Source organism: Equus przewalskii, chromosome 1 (assembly GCF_037783145.1).
Source record: "Equus przewalskii isolate Varuska chromosome 1, EquPr2, whole genome shotgun sequence".
Lineage (NCBI taxonomy): Eukaryota > Metazoa > Chordata > Mammalia > Perissodactyla > Equidae > Equus > Equus przewalskii.
In genome coordinates, this window is record NC_091831.1 from 7,961,450 (window position 1) to 7,973,647 (window position 12,198).

The following is a 12,198-nucleotide window of genomic DNA, read 5'->3' on the forward strand; positions in this document are numbered from 1 at the left end:
TGCGGACTACTTTCTGGTTTTCTGTTTAAGTAGTCACTGTTAATGGGCCCCCTGGATCCGAGGTGAGCGCAGTATGGAGAAGGGCAAGCCCCATGGAAGCCTCCAGCAGCTTCCAGATGAGGTTGGTGTTCTCCCGGGCACCCGGGCCTCCTGCGTCTGTTCACGTTTACCGCTTGGGGACTTTTCTCCTTCTCATGAATGCCCAAGCCCAGCACGCTCTTCCTCACTGGCCATCCTGGAGAGGAGGAGGCAGGAACTTCTGCCCTTAAACGGGGTGAAGCAGCCCCCACCACCTGTGGCAGGACAGCAGAGGGGCATTTTCAAGCCTAGATAACCCAAGTGTGAGTCAGTCAGAGCACAGAATCCAGGTGGGGTCCAGGGCAGGTCCCGAGTTGTAACAAGAGCTGGCACATTAAAGCCTTGGATGCAAGAAACAGCATTAGAAATAATTCATGCAGAGTAAGTGCGAGAAAGTGGGCACTTGGTTAGGTAAATGTGCCGACGGTGCTGGCGGAGCCCAGGGGCGACGGTGCTGGCGGAGCCCAGGCTGAGCCGCCCCAGTGCCCTCTCCTCTCTCGACAGTTTGGTTGGTGGAGGGCTTTGATGCTGTGCAGGGCACGGAAGCAGAGCACAGGAGCCATTCCAAAAGAGGGCTGAAGCTCAAGTGAGGGCAGGACTCGTCCTCCTGGAATGAGCCAGGGCGGAGTCTCTCAGACCCTCCTCCAGACCTTTTTAGAGCAAATCTTAGGGTCTAATCAGATTTTCCAGGGGTTCATCTCATTCAGTTTCAGAAAAGTAGGCTTAACTATATACCTAAAATGTAATTTTCATGTGCCTGACTTCACAGAAGAAACTGAAAATCCAGGTGGAGGGGACCCTTCTAGGCATTGTGTCTTAAATTGTTAGTTTCCTGTGTGTAGAAAACCCCAGGTCCACAGCTTTGTTCAGAATCTTCTAGGCTCTGGGTGCTGCTGTTCCTCTCCTGTGGGTGTGGGGGGGGGGGTGCCCACCCCTCATTGTCATCACCTGTAGGTGGAACACGTTTACCAAGTGATGCTTAATAGACTTACCCAGGTTGATGGCACAGGCCAAAAGTAGGAGGCCTTCTCCCTGGCCAGAAGCAGCTGAGTCACCTGGGAGCTGACTGGCGTGTCCTCACCGAGGCCAAATTACTCAGTGGAACAGCCTGCTTAGGCTCCTGTGGGTGCTGGTTTAGGAGCGGTGGTGATTTTAATCAGCTAAGTCATTTCTGTGTCGTCTTGTAGACTCCTGGAAGTTCTTAGAGAAATTCTGCCAAGAAAATTTCCCCTGGCGAATCTGCGGGGCGCTGCTCCACGTTGTACTGTCATCAAGCATCTACTGAGACAAGTGTTTTTGAGTTTTTAGCCTTTCTGTAGCTCCAGTCTTTTTAAGTACTTCTTTCTGCCTTCAAGTAACAATGGACGCTTGCTTTAAAGATTCCGACAGTCTCCCAGGCCTTTTCATGTTATTAATCCGCTAAATAAGCCATCACCGTTTGCTCGGGCAGTCTGCAGGCTCTCCCGAATTTCTGGCTTGAAATTCCTTGAAACCTCACCTCCTCTGTGAAGCCTTCTGCACAGGCACAGTTGTCTGTTCCTTGTTTAATTTTACGTGAAGTATCTCAAATTAAGAGTCTGTGCCTGTCACTAAGATTAATTAGATGTTAATATGTTGCTTTATTTGTCTTCAGATCTTTGTTTAAAAAACAAGAAGTGGGCCAGCCCCGGTGGCCTAGTGGTTAAGTTCGGGGTGCCCCAAAAGGGACCACCCCTTCACATATATATGTATACATATCTATGTATAACTTTCTTGTATTTTTGGAGATTCTTTCTTTACATCCATAAACATTTGACTGTCTACCTTGCAAAGCATTGGAAATAGAAGGAAGAAGGAAGCTCATGACATGCAAGGACAAGCAATACTATACAGGGAATATAACTTCTGTTATGCAGTGAATTAGTTAAATATTTGATTTCCTACTATGTTCCAGATATGGAGAAATCCAGAGATGAATATCATGGAATCTAGGTGTTTAACGGTTAGAGACTTGGGGATGGGCAGGGGATGAAGCAGCCTGGCCATCAGAGTAGGGAGGGTGTTACAGGAGATACCTATGAGATGAGTTTTGAAGGGTGGATAGGAATTTGCTAGGCAAACTGTTGCCACCTTAAAAGAATGATCCTTTGGCTGTAGTACGTGCTTAGTTAATGGGAAACTGCACTGAGTCCTTAGACTAAGGCTTGAGACTATTGAGAGCCTATGCCTGTGCCTCCTTTCCTAGCACTTAAGAGGGTAGAATGTGTCCTGCCTCCCCACGCGCCCCCCCCCCCAGCTTCCTTGAATTAGAAAGTCTGGGGTATGAGGTGATGTGGGGGCGCAGTTGGGATGAACTACTCCTTGACCTTGGGTGTATGGTAACCCTGACTGGAGAGGCCTCCCTTTTCCTGAGTAGTTCTTGAGAACCGTTCTGCCGTTGACTCGGTTCTAGTTGTGAAGCAGGAGCCAGCTGATGTCGGAACCCTCGAATGCTCCGCTTCATTACATTACAGAGAGAACCACCCAGCAGCGTGGTTTCCTTTGGAATGGGGAGTGGACAGGCCTGGGAGGTCCAGTGGTTCCTTTCTCTGACTTGCTGCACAATCGTGCAGGACATGTCACAGGATTGGATCTCAAGAGATGAGCCCATTGTTTTAAAAGAGGAGAAAAAAAATCTATGAACTGTATCTTGGCTTCCTAAGATTTGAATGGTTTGAAAAGTAGAGTGTAGCTGGGACGCTGCTTATGGTCATTTCATACATATTGTAATATAATACCATTCGAATCCTGATTGACCATAAGGTAGACTGGGAAAGGGTCGGCAGTGGCTGCAGCAGTTCATTTCCGTGAAACGGACTTCTCCTTTCTCTTGGGACTTGAGAAAGACTACCTTAAGATATGGACACTGCAGTCGCATAGCAACCCCAGTGTTGAAACTCGGTCTGTTCTGCGTGGGAAAACCACAGAAAAGACACCTGGCCGGGTCTGCTGCCCAGGGGTTTGCCTTTTCTGTCGGCCTCAGGACGAGTAACTTCCCCACCTGCCGCTCCCACAGCTCTGTGTGTACAGGAAGTGGTTCAGATAACGTGATGGCACCGTATATTTCCTCTTCATTCCACGTATAGTAAAATAAATGTGAGGGCAGTTTAATGCATCACCTCATTTCATATTGCATTTGCCAAGAAAGTGCAATTTTATTGAACATTAGGATTGAATTCTTAACTGAGTAATCAATTTCAGTAGTAAGTTAAAATGCCTTCTATTAATGGACAACTGCGACCGTTAATCAGAGTTTCAGTGGATTAACAGTTGTCAGCATTTATGCTAATAGCACTTATAACTTATAAACCATGGGCTTATGAATTGCACTTTATAATTCCATATTTCTCAAACTGTTGGTAATACTTTTTGCTTGAAGGTATCGATTGTTTTGTCCCTTTGCTTGCTTCTTGGAGATGTAAAGAAAGCTAAATGACATTTTCACGCTGATGAGACAATATCACCTTCTGGTTTGGCACACTTGGCTTTGTGTCAAAATAGATGGAAAGGGTTCATTTGTTCTGGTGCTCTACTGTTTAATTTGATCTGGTGTGTGACTAAAGCAAGACAAATAGTATTTTTAATGAAACCATTTAATAACTTCTGGTAGCTTAGAATCGAAGGCATTGGAAAAATGCAATTAAAGGATGGCTAGATGTAAACAGCAAAAAAAAAATCACTGCTTCAGCTTCACTGACCCAGTTCATTTTGCTTTCAGGGTTTCATCGCCTTAAATGGTTTTGAACAAATGAAGCTGGATTCCCTTAAAAAGACAGACGGCCCATCGTGTGAACTGTAGAGTTTGTGGACAGATTTATATTGGTGAGTTATTGTACAATATCTCCAGGTAAAAGTTCAGGTTTTCTAAAATCCCCTTTGGAATGTGTTTTCAATTAGTTGATGACTATGGATCGCCGGCAGCCTCCGGATGTTTCATTGGGATGTCTAATAGCAGGATCATATTGATTGTCTTTCAATTAATTGCATCTGGTATTTTCATTTGTCAAAAGCAAAATACGTGTAATTAACTCTGAAGCAGTATAGTTCAGTGTAAAGTGATTGTTGCTGCTGCTGAAGAGATAAGTCAATGAAAATTATACGACTAGGAAACTTAAGGCACAATGGAAATCGTGTCAGGAGCTCTCGACATATTAATTACAAAGAATAAAAATGAATTAGAGAAATAGTCTCTTGCCACCACAGTGGCTCAAATAAAATGGTAGACGGACGTCTTTGGAAAGAAAACAGCTTGCTGATGATGGCACATCTTTAATGAGCTTAGATTTTTAGAGTCACCAACCTCTAGGATGTCTTGGACAGATAATGATTTTTTCTGGTGGAGTTGACTGGGCGTGTGGGTGTGTGCCGAGGAGAGCATTCCATTCTGTCTGCCCGCATTTGGAGTGTGGTTGAGAAAATATCAATTGATGCAGTTCAGTCCTCCACCCATGGCAAGGTTTGGGGATCCTGAGTTTAGTTTCAACACACCTCTAGCCACTTTTCACAGAATCTGGATCTTACTCAAAGTGGCGACTTCTCAGAAGTGATTGATTTTTATCCTGCTGAAAAAAAATGTTTTCTCTTCGAGCTAACAACATCAAGAAAAAAGAAATGTGTGAGCAAATTGTCTCAGTGTCCTCTCCGTCAACCCCCTAGGCTGTTGCCTGAAGTGTTGCGTGGACAGAGTCTCTGGCTCAGAGAAAGGTCGGGTCCACCACTGGTGCACTTAGGCCTAACTTCCCTCAGGGCTGTGAGCACCAGTGGGCAGCCGCCTGGGGGCCGAGCTGACCCTTATCCTGAACCCAACCAGCTGAGTGGCTTGTGGCCTGGGGAAGGGTCTCATTCTGTGTCTCCCTCCCTTTTCCCATGGAGCAGGGTCAGTTGGCGACACTGAGGCAGCTACCCAGGACCTAGGCCTGTTGAGTCTGCTCACCGACAGGTCACCTCTTCTAGGCATTTGAAAGCCTTTTTTGTGAATTGAGTGGTTGGCCTGGGATGGTCACCAAGATCCCTTGTCTTTTAAGATTTAGTTTGATGTAGAAGTCTGGAAACTTTCTTAGGAGTGATCTGAGAAGGTTTGCCCGGCAGAAGGCCACAGCAGAACATGCAATTCACAGAGGGTTACTTATCAGGGGAGACTCTGTGATCCTTGAACAATTCTGAGAATCTTATCAGTGGGAAGTTGAGAGACTAGAAATATCGTTGAACCTTCTTTGAGGGGAACATGGGTGTATTTATTAGTAAGTCATGATGGTCACTCAACCGTATACATCCAGTTTTGCCTTTCAAGGCCAACATTTATTTATTTTCTGATTTTCACTCCTCCTTCTTAAAAAAACCTTTTCTCTTTAGACCCTCTGTGCTGGACTCTGCCCAGGATTCTCAGGCAGAGACATTGTTGTACAAATTCTTTGTGAGCCTTGGGTTGGCAGGTGTTAGTTCCAGTATTGAGTGCTGGGGCTGAACATGTTTTCAGTGGGTCACAGTGATGGAAATCCGTCTGACTTCCATAGGTGTCCATTCCCATGTGCGAGCGCTGGCCATGCCCAGTCCTGGAGTCCTTCATCGAAAGGTGCCCGAGACTCACCTGCTGGTGGGGGATCATCTCGCATGGAGAGTCACAACTTGAGAGTGAGGCTTGGTACATTTTGCAGACACTGTGGAGTTGAAAAACTGCTCTAAAGATAAAAATGTGGTAATTCATAGTGTAAGGATGCAGTGGGCTTTTTTAGTATCAAAAATGGTTGAGTAATGGCGTTTTCATTTGACTCAACTAATAATTGAACCACTGCAAGATTCTGTTTAGCAGTGGTCTCCATCTCAGGGAGAGGAACGTTAACACTGCATAATAAATTCATCCAGTATCAGAACAAAATTGCAGTACAATTCCTGATAAATTTTCCCTGAGCACCAAGCATGCTCAGACACTTGGCCTTTGTTGCAGTTCCCAGCACTTCTGCGTTTTTGGCATAATTTTGGGTTACAGTTTTTGATAGCATTCTGGAAGAGCTTGAGTGGCTCAGTACAACACTGGAGTTGGCCAGAAGTGGAGGAGGGCCACTGTGCCAGGAGGATGCCTTGTGGTGTCTACAGCCACATCCACATTGACTGTGGCCTGTTGGCCTGGCTGCCCCACCAGCACTGGGCATCCTGCCACGGAGTTGACCTTTGCCCCTGACCACCTTGCATAGACTCACAGGGCAGAGTTCTCCATGTCCCCAGAAAGCACATGTTAGCCCTTGGACCTCCTCTGTATGGCCAGTAAGTTGTAACCCACTTTTTGGATGGCTGCCCACTCACCTCCACCTGTGATTGATGCATACCAAGACAAGAGGAGCATCTTGGATTGCAGCTGGAGGGAGGACCACATGTGGATTGTAAGTTGATAACTTACCTGTGGAGGTCTCTCGTTTTTTAATGTGGGCAGAGGAGAAGGAAGTAGATGAAAAACACAAAACTCATGAAAAGTCACAGCCTCAGGATGGCAAACCTGTGAGGCACTAGAACCATTTATACATCATTTTTGTCCTCTTAGTATTTTTGAATATGTCCTGATTTAAAAGCATTATATGCCTGTTATTCTAGACTTGGTATTTAGTTTGTGGCTTTTTGTTTTTTTAATAACTTCAAATCAAACATTTCATCTTTCTCCGCCCTAAGAGACTCATTTTGTCATTACTGATGAGTGATAACATGCTACATTTGGATCTGTTGCATTTTGTTCTGCTTTTACTGTCTGTTCTGTATGTTGTTACTTGTTATAAAATGAAAACCCAAAGTGCCCTGTGGTTTGCTGCCTTCTCCAGGAAGCAGAGTTGGTTTTCTGTCGGGTCTGATGGATCATTGTTTTTCTTGTACTGTTTTGTTATTAAGCATTATTATTTGCAGCAGCACCCAGTTACCATGTGATTTTAACAAAAGCATCAGGGGAAAATAGGCACTTTTTGTTACATGTCTACAAATAAGTAGAAATGCAAATCAAAGCCCTTAGCTTTTGTTCTGAAAGATGATGGTGGAGTAGTGGTGGCATTGGTTTGGCAAAGACGTGATAGCCTATCCGGCTGCCTGCACCCAGAGAAGCTTGTGCGCTGCGTTATTTTGACCGATTGTGATAATGTTGTAGAAGCTTGATCTGTCTCACGAGGCCCCAGGGAAAGATGATCTGAGGTCCCTGGGCACTGGTGAGATGATGTGCTTGGTGGTGGGGAGGTCCTTGCTGCCGTGGGGACTAGGCTGTGCCAACCATCTGAGGTGTGGCTTTTAGCACGCCAGCGGGGTTAGGTTGAGGTCCTCATCCTAGTCATTAGGACCTCTGCCCTGTTTCTGCCAGGACAGATTTCTTCCCCCCGAAACAGAAGGGAAAGTATCGCCTTACTCCAGAAACAAAGACTGTCCACAGTTGAGGAGAGTGGAGGTATGTGGCTGTGGCCATGATGGTCCTAGCGTTGTGGGCTCCCATGGTCCTCCTGAGCTCTTGGCCTGCCCTGGTCATCAGCCGTGCGGTGGCTTCCATCCAGCTGCATTAGGGATGTGTGATCCTGCTCCAGTTTTTGACCAGAGGTACGACTGCCAGTGTCAGAAACCACAACCGAGAGGGAGATACGCAGGGCCTTTCTTCTCCAGGGGAACTCTGTAGATGAGAAGCAGCCAGGGGGCCGCGGCAGGGGCGGTGGGGAAGATGCTGGTGGAGCTTCAGCCAGCTCTCTGTGGAGAGGGAAGGAAGGGCCCCAGCTGGAGCTCTGGATTCCTGGTTCTCATTTGGATTTTATTCCTGAGCCACAGAGTCAAGCTCACATGGGAGCCATTCTCTGGGGAGTGTTGATTCAGCCCTTGCTTGTCCTTTCTTTCTGAGAATCTCAAAATCCTGGCACCACTCCCGATAGGAGCAGCGAGATCATTCACCTAGTCCCCTTGTTTCTGTTTTCAGAGGCCATTCTTGTCCACAGTCACACATGCTCATGCCCCCAGCCCCTGACTCCTCCTGGTGGGTCGTTTTCTGCTCTGTTAGTGCTGTTGCCCACCTCCCTCCCGTCATGACTGCTGGTTCTAATCAAAGTTGATTTACCAGCCAGGGAGGCACGGAACGAAACAGAGGGTCTTAATTTTCACTCTGTCATTCAAGTGTCTGGAATAAGCAAGCCTGTACTTCCTGAGGTTCCCTGCCAGGGTGGGTCTGCCGAGTTGTGCTCCTCCTGGAGGGCCCAGCTTGGGAGGGATGGCTCCTTGCTGTGCTTCTGGAGGACAGCAGAGCCCCCGGCCCTCTCTCCCATGGTAGGGTGGGCGTTGTGTCATTATTGGGCACACCATCCAGGCATTATGCTGGAAACGTAGGTGTGTGGCCCACCTCTCTTCCCAAGATCCTTGTGACCTTGGCTAAGACCCCTGTTTTATTAGGGAAGCACTTGATGCTCAGAACTGTTTGCCAGCACATGGAGCCTGCAAGTCGACCTGGGCTGGGACACCAACTGATTTGCCCTTGTCCCTTCTGAGACACTGCAGAGGTGTGACTGACTTTGCTAGTACTGCAGGATCCCTTGGTGGTCGGTGATGACCACCAGGGGCCACAGCTCTCTGGGAAGTCCTGTTCTCAAGTGTGTGATGGAGTCAGTCCCTGCTCCTGAGCACTTGGTTCATGTGAAGTGCGGGGCTGACGTGGGCTGCTGCTTGCCCCCGAGGGTGTGGCTGTGTGCTGGACTCAGTAGGCAGAGAAAGCCCCTCTAAGGCCAGCCATGATGGAGACCTGAACGAGCCCCAGACGAGGGCATTCCTGCCCCACTGCGGTCTCCTCAGTGGACGGAGGAACAGCAGCGCAGGTTATCGGACAACCAGAGGCAAATGTCAGCGGACTGAACCTTGTTTCCCCGGGGCTTGGAGCCTGTGTGTGTGAGAGGCAGGAAGAATGGGGAGGAGTGGATGGAGTCTGATGGCCTGTGACAGGGTAAGGGCCACGCTTGTTGAAGGAAATGTCATTTTATGTTGACTGTAAGCTCAGATTGAGGGTGGATATGTGGACATGTGAGTGGGCTGGGAAATGAACTTTCTTGTATAAAAACGTTGGGTCTCTAATCAAGTGTTCAGGGTATGATTAATGGGAGAGGAAAAGGTTATTTCGTTGTGTAAATATTTTTCTTTAGCATTTATGTTACCACTGCCTTTGTTATTACTACTCCTAGAATGCGTTAGACTAATAACATTTTTTTTTAAATATGGTCTTGGTTTCAGTTGTACTTCCATCTAGGTTTTCATGGAGAGACACATACCACCTCCCCACGTTCAAGTGTAATCTGGCATTACTTTCAACTTAGCAGCCACTTCCTCAGCTACAAATGCTAAAGAGAGATTCTCCAGCTCAAGAAACAGCCCACGTGATATTGCAAGAACCTGGGTGCTTTCAGAGTTTTTCTCCCTGTCTGATTTCTGGATCCTGACTTAATGTACTTTCTGCTGTAAGGCTTTCGGAAAGGGCTGAGAATTGGGTTGTCCCTGGTGGAAGCTGTGTCCTCAGGCCTGTTGCCTGTGGCGTCCTCCTCCCCTGGCATCCATGTAACACCCAACTGCACACATTGGCTTTATTTATTGATTGATTTCATTTATTTTTGCCAAACTTGACAACTCCCACCTGGCCCCATGCTATTAAAAATAAAGTCTTCTTGGTTAACTGAATGCATTTGCAATTCATTCTTTCCACGTAGCAATTAAGATAATTCCCCTAGACTTGTACCAGTTAAGGATAAATAGGAGGTTTTAAAAGAAAATGCTGTGTAATTCATCGGTTTTTGTGTGTGGGCATGTGGGTAACGCATCAGAATATCTGCCGTGAGGGGAGTCGTGTGCAAGGAGGTAAGACGGAATGTTTTTCTGTACTTGTCCTAAGAAGCAGCCGGAATAGTGACATTTATACATATTTCATAATGTGGTTTCTTTAGACACAGGGAGCAAACAAATCAGTTTCTCAGCGGTCTACTGTTTAAAAGAAACAGCAACAACCTGTGGGGTAAGTTGCAGAAGCTGTTAAAATTAATTATATATGGCAAAAAGATAGAATGTTAGGAAAAAGTATTAATATGCAAGGATGAAAAACACAAACCATAGACGGATAGCGGTTCCAAGCATCTGATCCCCGTGTTTAATTTCCATTTCCTCATAGATGTATACTGATTAACAACAATGGCTCCCACACAGGACCCCCCCATCTTTCTCCAGGCTGGTGGGATCAGATGTCCCCGTGAGGTTCTGTCCAGCTGGACCCGTTTGGAGTGGGCCTTGATTTATTGGACAGTATTGTTCTGCCTTTTAATATGGGAGATTTGTAGAAAATGAATCTTAAGCTATCTGGTTCCTGTGCCTTGTAACTCAACACGTTTTCTGTGGCCGCCTTCCCTCTTCCGGTTCAGCTATACATTGTTTAACTCAAAGGAAACCTTTGTCGGCCCAGGCAGGGTGTAACCTGCAACTCGTTGAAAAATTCAGCTGAGGGAGCACAGCGTGGGGGATCGGTTTCCCTCGGGCTGAGGCTGTTCAGCTGGATGGTGCTTTCATTCAGGACACTAGAAACTCAGAACGCGCCTTGCCCCTTCTCCAGGGGGAGGTTGGGACACAGGCCGGGCCGTGCGGGTTTTCTGGAATGCCCCTCGGTTCGGCCAATCGTGGCAACCTGCACCGCCCACTTCTGGAGGTTGAAGACGGACATCTGCCTCCCGAACTTGGGAACATGAACACGTGGGAAGCACTGTGGAAGGGTGGCGTCTGTGTCCTGGGAGACCTCGACTCAGGCTGCCCCTGGCCTCATCTGCGTCTCTTGATCAGAGGTTATCTACTGGGATTGGCTTTGCTGGGTGCCTCACAACCCTCACACAAGTCATTGTTAGCACAGAAACCCAGGATTTTAGTCTTTTTTGATGCTCAGCCTTCTGAGTCTATCAGGTGAAATTGGATAAAGGTGTTTGTTATAGACGGACTTGGATTAAGGAGCAGTGCTCTATTAACACAACCTTCCAGAGCAATTTCCACGAGCTCCCTGAGGCAGAGGCCACATCCCCTGCCCTCATTGTCTCCTTAATTTTATGTATTTGGTCTGCACATTATAGATGCCACAGGACTGTTTTTTGAATGAATGAGGCCCAGGCTGCGGTGGGACCAGGAGGGGTGTGGAATGGCTGGGCCCCTACAGGAACCCATCCCAGCATCTGTCTGGAAGGCAGGGTTGATTCTGCATTTGCTGGGAGTGTTTTCTGCAGGCAGAAGGCAAACCAGCGTGTTACACTACCTGTTTGAGGGAGGCGTATGTGTTCTGAAATAAAAAGGCCGTGTTCCTGAGCGCTCCGCGGCAGGAAAGCAGAGGCATGCCCTGCCTCCTGGATGTGCAGGCAGGGAGGGGAGTTTGAGTTCTGTATGGCTTGGGGTCCTGGCTGTACTCTCTTAGAATCTGGGGGTGCCGTGCTTGTGGCAGCCCCACAGGCGAGAGGGGTTGTGGTTCAGCTGCTTAGAGTGCATGTGAGCAGAGATTACAAGGACAGCAAGAAGGCCCAACTGGCTCCCAGAGTCCGGTAGCCCCGGGTCCCTTGGGACTGGAGGACAGATGGCCTGAGTATCAAATTCCTTCACGGACCAGCATTGGTCCCTAGTCCAGCATTGTGGCCTCCTCCTTTGCCTGCCTTTGGAGATTTGGAAGCTGGTATTTCCTGCATGTGTAACTGACGGCCTCAGTCCCATGTTTGTTAAAAACCTTAACTTTGAGAGTACAGTGCTCCTGCTTTTCATAATTCAATTGAAACTCACTGCTGCTTCCTAATTACAGCAGAAGATGACCTCTAAACCGCGACATAGGGCTGCAACTTCCTCTAGGAAGAAGGATCATATTGATTTGTACTCTGATCTCCCACGGGCTTAAGTGGCGGCACCGCAGAGGCCTGTTTAAGGCCGGAAAGCCTTCTGCTTGCGTGTTTAAACAGAGCAGATTGATGCCGCGTTAGACTTGGCTGGGAAGCAGCCCAGCTCTTTAGTGTGGAATTGCATCGTAACAGTCGCTCCCTCCAGCAGCCCGATGGCTTTGGCACATCTTCCTTGTGTTTGCGTGGGGAACTTAAAGATTTCAGTTGCCAA

At 47.5% G+C, this 12,198-nt stretch overlaps 1 protein-coding gene across 21 annotated transcripts in view; it reads left to right on the forward strand.

The window, feature by feature from the left end:
• CTBP2 (C-terminal binding protein 2) overlaps positions 1-12,198 on the forward strand; it is a 166,066-nt gene that overhangs the window by 45,474 nt on the left and 108,394 nt on the right. For 20 of the 21 annotated variants that reach the window (XM_070573211.1, XM_070573768.1, XM_070574063.1 and 17 more), the window contains one exon: positions 3,815-3,918. The exons of the other annotated variant lie outside the window; for it this stretch is intronic. The gene's annotated coding sequence lies outside the window, so the exon portion shown is untranslated. The remainder of the gene's footprint in view (positions 1-3,814; positions 3,919-12,198) is intronic. 21 annotated transcript variants of the gene reach the window in all.